This window comes from Tachysurus fulvidraco, chromosome 3 (genome assembly GCF_022655615.1).
Source record: "Tachysurus fulvidraco isolate hzauxx_2018 chromosome 3, HZAU_PFXX_2.0, whole genome shotgun sequence".
In the NCBI taxonomy this organism is placed as follows: domain Eukaryota; kingdom Metazoa; phylum Chordata; class Actinopteri; order Siluriformes; family Bagridae; genus Tachysurus; species Tachysurus fulvidraco.
Window position 1 is genome coordinate 16,765,049 of NC_062520.1, and position 13,712 is coordinate 16,778,760.

Genomic DNA, 13,712 nt, shown 5'->3' on the forward strand with positions numbered 1-13,712 from the left:
GGCAAGAAAACACTTCAGAAGAAGCAAAAGGCATTAGAAGTGACCAAGGCTCAAGGCAGGATGTCTATCATCCACTGTCTGGCATTGGGGATAATACAGAAAACAGAACATTTATATGATGCTGTTTTTGATATCTTGTCAACTTTGCACTGCATTAATATGAGTATGAGAAAGCCGAATGGTGCCTAAAGGAAGCCTGGTTATTCAAAAGAAGAAGTTATTCCTCATCATAATAACAAAGGGTGAACATGGTGGCTTAGTGGTTAGCAATTTTGCCTCCTCACACGTTTTCTCTGTTCTGTGTGTGTGCAGGTTTGCATGTTTTCCCAGATTCTTCATCTATGTACTCCAGTTTCCTCACCTAATAGAAAAACAGGCATTGTAGGCTGAGTAGAATCTTTAAATTGTTCTTATTGTGTGAGTGGTCGTGTGCAATTGGGCCCAGCAATAGGACCAGAGTGTTTACCATCCTTATGCCCCAGGTCCCCTGTGATAGGCTTTAGACTCCTTGTATCCCTGTGTATAATAAGAAGTACAAGAAATGGATGAATAATAATGTAAGCAAGTGTACATTAAATAGTTTTTGACTAAACTAACTGACTGAAAAGGGGAGATTAATACTAATTACTGTACAGTATCCTGTATATCCTATATATATATGTATGTATGTATAAATCTTGTAATCATCATCTGAATCCAGAATTTGGCCTTTGTTCAAAAGACATAACTGTGAAAATGGAGTCAGGAAGGAGTCTTACTCACCAAGCATTAGTCAAGTCAAAGTGGTGACCCTGAAAAAGGCTGATGCAGGAGAGGTCCGGATTGAAATTCGCTCCACATCTTCCCTCTCTCTAGCACCTTGGCGAGTCGCCCCCTGACAGATATTGTACAGGCAAGAGAACCGTAAATTGCTTCACTTTACTCTGCCTAAAACATTTATGACAGTGGAATCAGTCATTTACAGTCCAATATTGTTTTAAACTGATTTATATTTTCAGAGGCAAAATGAATTGGGGGAAACCTGGCAAGAGTTTTATTAAAGAGTTCAAAGCTAAAGAAAAATGTAGCTTATTTCTTAGACCAAAAAGGAGATGGCTAAAACAAATGAATTCCAGGGACCCTTCCTTCAATCTTTAATAGTCCAAAGTATTTTAGAGATATGTGCATATTATTAATCATCTTTCCATTGCAAATTGAATGACAGTGTAGTGAAGCATGAGATGTAATTTGCCAGGGTTATGCTTGGCTATGCCAAACCTTAGTAGGCCTGATCATCAATTTCTGCTGCTATTCCAATGAAAATCACAGAACTGTAATTTTTTTTTAGCAAATTTGGAAGCAGAATATAAAACAATGTTTTACTTGAAAGAGAATAACATATTATTGAAGAGATCCAAGTATTAACTTAGTAGTAGTCAAATTAGTGAAGTGTGATGTGGTACAATGATTTTGCAGTAAAATGCATCAACAGAACCTGAATTAGCTTCCATAACTGCATGGCATATGTAGTATATTTACCTCACTGTAGCAGTGAAAAGGCTAATGGAGCAGTTAGGAAATTTAGTACACTAAATCGAGTCGCTTGTACTTGCATTGTCTGCAAATAGTGAAATAAAAATGACTGATATTCTGGAACAAAGTAAGTCATTGACACAAGAAACTAATATAGCACAAAACACACACACACACACACACACACACACACACACACACACACACACACACACACACACACACACACACACACACACAAAATGTTTAACATGGCTTAGTCCACATAGGAACTATGAAGGTTTAGTCTTTGTCCTGTGAAGGACTTTATGTATAATCCTTTCAGCTTTAATCAACGTCTGATGTTACATCATCCCAAAATTGGTGAGCCATTCAATGACTGCTCTGGCAAATTCAGTAATATCTAACACCTGATAACTGCAATGTAGTTATGGTTATATTGTAGTTTTTAGCATCAATGAAATATTATTTGTATTATTTATGACAATGCAGTTACATGACACATTTATTATTATTATTATTATTATTATTATTATTATTATTATTATTATTATTATTATTATTATTATTATTATTATTGGGTTTACTTATCTTGACCGTATGTAAATGAAGTGATCTACTTTTCCACTAGTTTGACTTTTTTTTTAGTTTAGAAGTGAAGTAAATGGATAGTAGACATAGCCATCTATAGTTCTGTCTAATGTGTTAGTTCAACTTATTTTTAATACTCTGTGGGGACACAGTGCTCCAATTTTCATACAACTATTCAACAGTTGGTTCCAGGGCAAACAGATCATATTATTTAAGAAAGTCGGTGAGATATCGCTTACAAAAACTCCCAAAGAAGTGAACTTTTATGTGTACTTATTTCTGTAAAAGACTTTACAGTTTTACTTTGTTACTAAGAACACTCAGGTGCCATAAACAGACAGTCTAAACTGTCGAAAACACTCTCTTTTTTCTCCACTTCTTTGAATTTACTTTGTTTGTCATGATGACTTGCTTAGTGTGTGAGAAAGAGAGCTCATTTGTAGTTAGTCTCAGCTCTCCATCTCTCAAGCTTGAGTTGATGGAGTGATTCTTACCTGTGATGTGCTTGAAAAAGCTATTGTGCCGTGCTGATGGATGGAGTTTCTCGGTGCAATGGGGTCTGGCCATTTGGAGGCCTTAAATCAATCTGCTCATTTGTGTCTTTGTCGGGTTGATCATCAAAAAGTGCATTTGAGAGGCTGGAGGATGAGACTCCTCCATGCTGAGCAGTACATTTTCATTAAAATGCCCACTGAATCTTGTCTAAGAACTAAAGTCTCTGTTGTTGCTGCATCTGTCAAAATGATCAGAGCTCTTCATGCCTTTACTGCTCAGGGTCCTAAATCAGTTATTATTTCAGCCACAAATCGATTGACAGAATGCTGTGAAAAGGTTTGAAAATCGTGTAGCAAAAGGAAATATCATTGCATCGTTTAAAACTAGAGATTTGCTTTTGTTTTATGATTCAAGCTAATTGGTTCAGTAAAAGGGTGTCTTGATGTACTCTTTAATGTACTAAGAAGTCTGGCAAAATATTTTATGAAGAACAGTACAGTGAGCAAATGTTACAGTAGCCTAGATGTGGGTTCATTTTAGTTCTAAATATAAAACCAGAGTGCAAAGCAGAAAGCAGGAGTCAACCAGTTTAATGAAAAGTATAAGAAGTATATTAATAACAGAATAACTGCCTGATAGCTTTTTCATTTCACTTCAGTTAATTGCTCTTTGCTAAGTCGATGATGACTGAATATATAGCAATACAATATAATGCTAATCAGTAGTGTGTCAAATATTACAGCATGTATAAAATAAATAAAGTACTAGTGTAGGTAAGGAGCTTTCTAGCTAATCTTTATCATTAATCTTTATATTATCAAATGTTGGTGGATGTTGTAGAAAATCGCATGTTTAGTTAGTTAAAGGCTACAGATTTAGTGAAACTGAAGAGAACTGACTAAAAGTCATTTCTGCACATACAATGTGTATTGCATGATAGAATGTTTTCTGAATGCATTATATAGTAGATGAAAACATATTATTCAGATCTAATATGTGATATTTAATTCAATACAGGCAACATATGTGTCCAATTATACATACGGTATATATGCATTATCATTAGTGCATCTTAGAGTATGTTTCTTGGTACCTATTATATACTGTATTCTGCTTCCATAAATACATGTATTCTTACATTTGCTTGTGTGTCCAAAGAAATGTGTTGTACATTTCCACCATGATGTCAAGGATGGAGACAGCAAGTAGTTCTTGTTAAAAGCAAGTCAGATTGTTGTTTCTCTGCACAATGAAATGCAGGGTGCGAAATGAAATGTTTATTCTTAATGCTTTCAAAATATTACAAAGATGACAATAAAAATACATCCTCTGGAAAACATTGCGTTTCAGGACACTCATTAGATGAATCTGTGCAGTGAAGTATGATACATGTTATGACATGTTCTTCTGTTTTTCCTTTTTGTAGATTGCAATAAAACCAGAGGGGGTGTCAGATCTGCAAATTCTACATCCAACAACAAATATTACTTTCATAACAAGCTATGGGCAATCTTAATACATTTGTATGACAGTAATCACACCTTTTTTTTTTTTTTTTTTTTTTTTTTTTGCATTTAGCATTTAAGTAGTCGATCTAGAATAGAAACACACATCTTTAAAGACTAATCATTTAAATCAGTGCAGTAATGAAACTTTATGTAATGCTTTTTGTCAAACCTGCCTATATGTCCATCTTCCGAATCAATAAAGAGTACAACTGAATCACAATTCACAGTCAGAGACCAAACTAGTATTTCACCCTAAAGGGAAGTGAGACAGTCCAAGTGATCCACAATGATACAAGTGCTATTAAATGTCCCTACAATTTGTCAACATCCCATTTTGTCTCAGACATTCTGTCCTCAGTAAAGTGATGGCTTCTAACTCTGTTACTCCATCTTCCTCTGTAGTAGTGTGTAGTGAGGATATCCTTGTTTTACATCATTTTGTGTCAAAGGAAGACATTTGGCATGTTCATATGGATGATGTAATCTACATAACTTTAAGTAAATATTCCACATAGCATAATTCATGGTTGAAATTTAAACACATTATAGTTTATGTAGGGGAAAAATAAAACAGGGCTGTTGTAGGACAATAATCAATAATGGAAAGCTAATTATTTCCTCCAAGTTGATCATTTTCCAATGACCTAAAGTTTTTATTCTCCTTATCCCACAGCACTTTGCCAACATTGACAGTTGTGCTTGTAAATTGCACTTTACTTCTAAACTTTACATCAGCTAAATGTGGTAGTTCCTTTTATTACTTGAGTAAAAATGGATGAGTAATATATCACTATTATTTATTTTAATCAGGAAACTACCAATCTACAAACCAAATTAAGTAACTCTACTTTGATAGACTTGAATCTCACTTGAATGCTGTGTAATCATTTCACTTTAGAATTCATAGGGACAAGCAGTTCATTTTCATCTATCACTACTTACATTAAAGTCTTGAACTGCATTTGAGTTGGAGTGTTTTAACAGTTAGCCTGCTAACACCCACAAATGTTTTTTTATCACTGCCCCGTCCTCCAGAAGATCCAACTCCCAGAATCCTCTAATGTCTCTCACTTCCCCATTCTATTCCATTCACCAGCATTAAAATTCACTTGCTTGCTAATTGCCTGTATCAATTCTTTCAGGTAACTCCAAATAAAAAAGCTCTCAGGTTTCATTTTAGCTGTTTGTAAGCTTGCTTTTTTCACAAAATTATTTGTCTTTGCTTTTCATGTTTTTATTTTTTTCTCTTTTTTGTCTCATCATACTGGGTGTCATTTACTGTTCATGGTATTGACTTTTTGTTATTTGTGAAACACCTTTTTTTATCCTCCATTTTGGATTAGATGCCTTTGAATAATAACTGTCTTTGGTTTTCATCATCTAGTCATCTCTGGTAAGTTTTCTCAAGTCTTCTCGGACTCATCGTACTCCTCTATGTGTGCACGTGCATCAAACAGTTTAATACAGCAGTTCATCAATCGATTTTACACACAGCTAGCACCAAGACAGTACATCGAAGCAGCATATAAACTTAAATCTATAAGCACAAATTGAAGTAGTTTGGATAAATAATAAAGAAACCATTGCAGATCCATTCAACTTGGAAGCTGCTGGGGATTCGAAAACATTAGGAATTAAGCTTGAATGAATAAATCCTGCTGCACGAAGATGCAGGACTTGTGTGTTGTAGACATTTCTTATTAGTGCAGGTGGTGTTTCATTTTAAAGAACCGTTTAATTGTATTTTTTTTTTAAACAAAAAGAGTCTTTTTAAGTCTTACTGATTAGGACATAAGTGTACGTGCCATGGGACTTGTAAGTAACAATTTGCTGATGGATAACAGAATCCATGTTAATAAAATCTGACAATAATAACTGTTAAGTCTAGTAAGCAAACCTGTTAAGTTAAATCAGTTAACTTGACTCAACTTATAACATGCTGCTTTTGTGAATTTAAAATGATTTATTTCAAAATATGACACATGAAGATCACATAAAAATAGCTTATTCAGCTGGTTTGGTTTTTGGCAATAAGATATAAAAATGTTACTAATCTAATACGAGTAGCTATTGGTTACATTAATTTTAAAATAAAGTAGCTCTCAGAAAAAAAAATGGCTGGAGACCCCTGGTCTAAAATTGACCCTGATTCTGACATGAGTACATTAACAGAAAAGATAGAACGGATACATGTGTACAACCAACAATCGTGAGTCCCTAGCTTGTGCCAGAAAGCATAGTTCTAAATGAATTTCACAAATGAAGTCATTTCCTTATGCCAGTTAGAGAGTGAATGTGTACACTGACAATTTTGCTAGGTATTAAGTACAATCAGTCTTGATGTTGATACTAACCCTGACTGAATTTTAGTCTTTAAACCTAATCAATTACATTTACATGTATGGCATACAGCCTTATCTAGAGCGGCGTACAAAAGTGCTTTGAAGTCTCTATGAATGCATGCATTAACACTGGTTCACCAGGTTACAGTCTTAGGATATCATCAACCTTTTTTAATATACACATAAGACAAGCAGGGAAAAGGTCTTAGTTGGTGGGTCTTCACCTTTTGTTTGAAGATGGCCAGTGACTCAGCTGTTCAGACATCTAGGGGAAGTTCATTCCACCACCTCAGTGCCAGAACAGAAAAGAGTCTGGCTGTATAGTGTACCTACCTCTTACCCTGAGAGATGGTGGGACCAGTCGAGCAGTGCTAGTAGATCCTTACTAATCCTTACACTAATTCTATCCCTAGTTTCTCATTTGTCATTTCTAGAGCTTTTGATATTTTTTTGGTCAAAATGATCAAAATGCTTTGTTTCAGGATCATCTGCTGCAAACTGTAGAAATAATTTGGGGCTTTAGTGATGCCATTTATTCCTCAAAATGACAATGTTTCCATCACCCATAATGCAGTGCTTTCTCATTTGTGTCATATGGGTCATCTCCTCTATGGAAGGCTAGAGAAATGAGCAGCTTTGTGTGCTATTGAGACTCTGGAAATATAGAAGTGTTCCTGTACAACAACTGACAGTACAGGTCAAGAAATGACGAATACAGCACAATATTTGACGGCCCTCGTACATAAAACAATTGTTTTCACTAAAATAGTTTTAAATTAATATCTTACACACAGGTTGTCCTTCAGATGAATTATTTGGCCGTGTGGTATTTGACGCTGTTTTGTTTCCACTTTGACATTTAAATTTATAGTCAGCGTGTCCACTGTGCTCTATAAAATAGTCTGTCTAAAATTGGGATTATTTTAGAAGGCAGGAATAAATCACACAAAATGTAGACTGCTACACACATATACACACCCCTATTGAGTGCCTTTATGAAAGTTGATGCCCTCAACACTGGATGCCACGTTTCAGGAGTGAGTTATTAAGATGTATCCAGTTGTGGCTGCTCCACAGGATAAGGCCTTTTTTCCACAGAGCACATTTCACAACATGAATAATTAGGATAGGTATCTAGAGCTGCAGAGACGGCAGCATGCGGCATTCTGGAGGAACATTAGCAGGGTGTACTGACACAAACAAATGACCCCTTTCCCTGCAGCAGTCAGAGAGAGGGTTTTTTTTTATATTATTCTGGCTTAGAGTAAGGAATGTTGCTCTATCAGAGACTGTGTGGCATTGCTCTCTCTAGCTGACTCTAATATGAGCCGTGCGAGGGTGAATGTGCAGCATGTTAAGCTGTGGTTTTCATATGCACCATTTGCTGATGCATAGCAAATGTGTTATGCTAGAGAGTGTGTTTTTGGTACTTTTTGTTTGTCTGCAAGGGCAACAAGTTAAAAAAAATTATATTTCTCATAATATTCCTCTAAGAAATATTTGATCAGTCTTTTAACCACAGTCTCAGTACTTTGTGAACATAGTCAGTGTATAGTTAATGTCAAGAATGTTCTTTTGAAGATTTGCTTTTTTAAAGAGTCTACAATGTTATAGATATTATATTTATCGTACTGAATGTATCTCTTTATATATAAACAACTGAGTAGTTGAAAGTTGAGGATCTAGATACCTATCCTAATTATTCATGTTATGAAATGCGCTCTGTGTGTGTGTGTGTGTGTGTGTGTGCGTGTGTGTGCGTGTGTGTGTGTGTAGTGTGTGTGTGTGTGTGATAGCATTCATTTTAATTTAATCCTATTCAAATGTATTTCTAAAGTGCTTTTAACAATTGACATTGTCTCAAAGCAGCTTTAAAGAACATAAGAAATATTACAAAAAGTGCAAACAGTTTAACATTATACAAAGATTGATATACAAAAGTTCAAGATTAATATTAGACATATTTAAAAGTGTTTGTATTTATCCACAATGAGCAAGCCTGAGGTGACTGAGGTGAATGTAGCAAGGACAAACTCCCTTAGATGGAAGAGGAAGAAACCTTGAGAGGAACCATACTCAAAAGAGAAAAGAAATGATGTACAGGAAAAGTCCACCATCTAGCACCCCCCCCCTCAATTATTTTAATATACAATAGATATAGTTGAATGGGAAGGCAGAACAATACCTTTTCTGCTCTAATTTACAAATTTTGCAAACATGTTCAAGAAAATTTTGCAATTCACTGCTTCATTTAGGCAACATTAAGCCTATATTGTTCAGCTTCAGATACACGTCCACCTGTAAGTTGAACGTTATTAGAACATCTTTAGTAGAATGATGAGCCAAATGAAGATATTGATCACAGTGCCGCATTTACAAAATGAGACAACAAAAGGTCTGAAGAAACAAACAGATGGAGGAGGACGAGCAGGGAGTAATTTAGGGCTGGCTTGATGGGAGCTATGTCAGCACAATTCAAGAGGCTGAAGCTATTATCTATGTCCTCAGCTGAGGGGTTGCAGAGACTGAAATTATCATAATATGCTATATGCAAGTCTCCATCTTCTGTAGGACAAATATTTAAGGAGGTTGTGGGTGAGATGCTATTTGGTTGCTATTAAATATTATGGAGTGGATTTTATATAGCTTATGCTATGAGATGTTGTATGTTTTGTGAATTCTGGTCAGTTATGTAAAAGAGGCTGTTGTATAAAGCTAGAGGGAGAATTCATACTGTCTAGCAAAAGAAGTGAAAAGGCAAAATGTCTCCTGGTACACAAGAAGTCTGTTGTATATCTCTTGCAATTGTCTAGTGTTTTACTGAGGTAATGACCATCTCCCTTGTGAAAAAAATCTGGCTGTACAGAAGGCTCTCTGAGACTTGTTTTGGCTAACAATGTGTCTGCTGCTACTTTCACTTCTATGCTCCTAGTGCAGTGAGGGATTGTAAGCAAGAAAACTACACATTCTGCATTATCATCTGAAAATATACAGCATTTTTTGCTTATCTCAAGTGATCTTACCAAATGTTATTAAAGACTCATTATTTATTAGATATTTACTTATCTTCTAGCTGCATATTGTACCATAGTTATTACTGATTATAATTTATTCAACTACTACACTGATGCACTTAATTATCCAATTTAAAATCACACCTGTACATTGACACACTTATCCAGTCAATCACATGGCAGCAGAACAATGCATAAAAACAAGCAGATGTAGGTCATGAGCTTCAGTTAATGTTCACATCAAACATCAGAACGGTGGAAAATTGTGATCTCTGTGACTTTAACCATAGCATGGATTGACTGGTTTGAGTGTCTCCAAAATTGCTGATCTCTTATTTTTATACCCAACAATCTCAAATTACAATACTACAAAATTACAATTAAATACAAAATTGTGAATGCAAATGGACACTTGAAGAGCTGACCAGATATAAGAGTTTTTGTGTTACTTGTACTTTATCTTTCATTACTGTTCAGTCACTGTTTCAGCTTTGGGGTCAGATATATGAAAAAGAAACCTTTTATTTGTCACATATACATTAGAGCACAGAGAAATTCTTGTCTTTGTGTTCAAAGGCTAGGTTCATGATACTATACCTACAGAGCAGAGAGGGTTAAAGACAGTGGCAGCTTAGCTGTTTGAGGGCTAGAACCAAAAAGCTTCTAAATACCACCACTGCTCATTAAGCACATGTTTATTCACCACCAAAATGCCTATTTCCTCTCTGTTCTTGAAGTGTTAGTCATAATGTGTTAATCTGTGAGTTTAAAGAACATTCGCCATGTTGCATTTGCTATTCTATTCTTCTAAATGCTTCTCGCCGAAAAGGCTGGAGGCTGAGTGAGATTACCATAAAACTGGAAGACACCATCCTGTTTTGCCAATCCACAGCCACTGGACAACAATGGAAAAGTGAGTTAGCCAGCAACCCCAACCTTATCCATGTTATCAACATTTCAGTGCCAATCTCATGCAACCCATGAAGCTGTCTATCTACTGTACAATAGCAGGAGTGTCCAATCTTCTCCACAAAGGGCCGGTGTGGTGCAGGTTTTCATTCTAATCAAGCAGAAGCTTATGCTTCTTGCCTATGCTATGATTGCACACATCAGCTATTTTTAATCTGATTTGCCATTCTATACATGATTTGTTTGGGTCTGCTTGAAGTACCAAGACAAAAACATGTGCGATTAAAATCATCAATTATAAAATTAACCAAATTTATATGACATAAAACGTAAATATATATTATGTGTTTGGGTTCAACAGCTGTTTATTGGCAGCTGAAATAGTGCCAAAGCCCGTTATAAGTAAGGAGCCTTCAAGCCTGTTTACATCAAGAGTGTTGCAGTTACCGGTGCTGACCTTTAACATTGTGATTATGTAGCCACAGTCACCAGTGTCCCAGTGTGTAGTGAGCTATGATCCTCACCAGTGCCAAACTCATGCCACATGATATACTGATTCACCATCTTAAGAGCTGGGTTTATTGAGACACACCCCATGTAAAACCCTACACAGTCAGTTAACAATATAATGATAATAAAATAATAATAAAATAATAATAATAATATAATAATAATAATAATAATAATAATAATAATAATAATAATAATAATAATAATAATAATATAATCCCATTCATCCAATCTAATCAAGACAGGTTTGCTATATTACTTTATTATTTTCTCTCAGTTTATTCCTTCATATCTATTTATTAGTCCTTAATATTATTCTAATTCTTATTAATATTATTATAACTATATTTTCCCACCAACATCTCAACTGAAAAAAGCCTTTCACCTTCCTGTCAAACTTTTTATTCCGAGACTACTTCTGTTGCACTATTTACTTTATACTTCCGCATACGTCGTATGAATGGATATTGTAGTCAATGAAACCGAAACCTTGCGTTTCGACCAACGCAGCTGTAAACCCTACAAAACTACGATACCCACAACACCCTTCGGCTCATGCCGTCTCTGTGCACACGCAGCATTTGGCTAGCCGAGCTGCCTGCTGAAACTTACTGCACACTGGATTGATTGAGAGCCGGTAGGTGAGTTCAGGATGGTTTATTTATCTTTCACTTTTTATAGTGAACTTAAGAATTGAGCTGCTTGTTGAAATGTCATTTAAGCTGAAGTGGATCAATGAGAAACAACGGTATTGTTTATATGCTTAGCTTGTAGCTCTGGCTAAACTGTATGAGAAACTACCTGCCTGACTAATAACACTATGTTGGCATATTGAAAGTACAAATTTAACTAAAGTTAACCTATTAATATTAGTTAGCCAGCTGAAATGCCTTGTCATACGCTGTGTTTTATTTATTTTATAAAGATATATGTTAGCTTGCACGTTAACAAAGCGTTTGTTAATATCTTTGTGGACTTTGATGCCTTTCTGACTATAAAACTAGCAGCTAGTTGGAAGGACAACAAGCTGATTTAACTGTCGTTTACATGTTGTGTGACTTCAGATAGCATTGTAAGCCGACAGACTACTGAAATAAAATGTTTTACCTCAATTCGTGCTCCTTTTTGCATCAACATGTCTACAGTAACTGAGATGATGGATTAGTTTGCTCTGGGCTTTGTTTAGTGGTGTGTGTGAGTTTGAAATGTTTAAGGTATAAGAACCTAATGTAAAAATATGAGTTACACAAAATGTTTACATTACTAGCGAAATTTCTTCACAGAAACTCAAACAAAGCAAAAGGAAGCTGGATATAGTCTCTGGACATTTATTTCTGTTAAGTAATATTGATGAATCATGTCTGTAGCAATTAAGTTCAATTTACATGTGATAAGAGATTTTTGTCTAAATTACAAAGATGGAAGTTTTTTTGAACAACATTTTCACATTGAACATTTGAATCAGAATAAGAAAGAGCTTTATTGGGGCAAGTCGTGGCCTAATGGTTAGAGAGTCTGACCCCAACTGCTCCCCGGGCGCAGCAGCATAAAACTGGCTGCCCCGCGTCCGGGTGTGTGTTCGTGGTGTGTGTACGTTCACTGCTGTGTGTGTGTGCACTTTGAATGGGTTAAATGCAGAGAACAAATTCTGAGTATGGGTCACCATACTTAGCTGTATGTCACTTCACTTGTCACTTGCCAGGTTTTCACATATGAGGAATTTTTTTTTTTAGTGATAGAAGCTCCACAGTGTAACAGAATGACATTGACAAGACACAAACACATATATAATATATATGATCTCTGCTATAAGCACTTGTTATTGGGGTATGATTGTGCATGCTGTATGTGATCATTAGCAACATGTATGAAGGCTTTGTGTGTGTTAAGGCCCAAAAACGTACCTTGAACTCCAGGAGTGTTGCTCCTCTGAACAGATGCCTGAGCCACCTGACCCGACTCCTCTCGATGTGGAGGAGCAGCGGCTCTACTCTGAACTCCTTCCGAGTGACTGAGCTCCTCACCCTATCTCTAAGGGAGCGCCCAGCCACCCTACAGAGGAAACTCATTTCGGCCGCCTGTATCCAGGATCCTGTCCTTTCGGTCATGACCCAAAGCTCATGACCATAGGTGAGGGTATGAACGTAGATCGACTGGTAAATAGAGCGCTTTGCCTTGCGGCTCAGCTCTTTCTTCGCCACAACAGACCAGTATATCGACCACATCACTGCAGAAGATACACCGATCCGCCTGTCGATCTTTGTCTTCCCTCACTCGTGTACAAGACCCCAAGATACTTAAACTCGTCCATTTGAGACAGGAGCTCTCCACCAACCTGAAGGGGACAAGCCACCCTTTTCCGGCCGAGAACCATGGCCTCGGACTTGGAGGTGCTGATTCTCATCCCCGCCGCTTCACACTCGGCTGCAAACAGTCCCATTGAACGCTGGAGGTCCTGATTTGAGGAAGCCAGCAGGACAACATCATCTGCAAAAAGCAGAGGCGAAATCCCGTGGTCCCCAAACCGGACTCCCTCTGGCTCCCGACTGTGCTTAGAAATCCTGTCCATATAAATAATGAACAGGATCGGTGACAAAGGGCAGCCCTGCCAGAGTCCAACATGCACCGGGAACAAGTCTGACTTACTGCCGGCAATGCGAACCAAACTCCTGCTCCGGTCATATAGGGACCGGACAGCCCTTAGCAGAGGGCCGCGGACCCCATACTCCCAGAGCACCCCCCACAGGTCACCATGAGGGACACAGTCGAACGCCTTCAAAGCATCCACAAAGCACATGGGGACTGTTTGGGCAAACTCCCATGAACCCTCC

The 13,712-nt window shown here is 36.8% G+C and overlaps 1 protein-coding gene across 2 annotated transcripts in view; it reads left to right on the plus strand.

Moving 5' to 3' along the window:
- The first annotated feature begins 11,380 nt into the window (after nt 1-11,380).
- ascc3 (activating signal cointegrator 1 complex subunit 3) overlaps nt 11,381-13,712 on the plus strand; it is a 156,509-nt gene continuing 154,177 nt past the window's right edge. Inside the window, exon 1 of one of the 2 annotated variants that reach the window (XM_027149011.2) lies at nt 11,381-11,522. The gene's annotated coding sequence lies outside the window, so the exon portion shown is untranslated. The remainder of the gene's footprint in view (nt 11,523-13,712) is intronic. The other variant, XM_047811862.1, reaches the window with a different exon arrangement.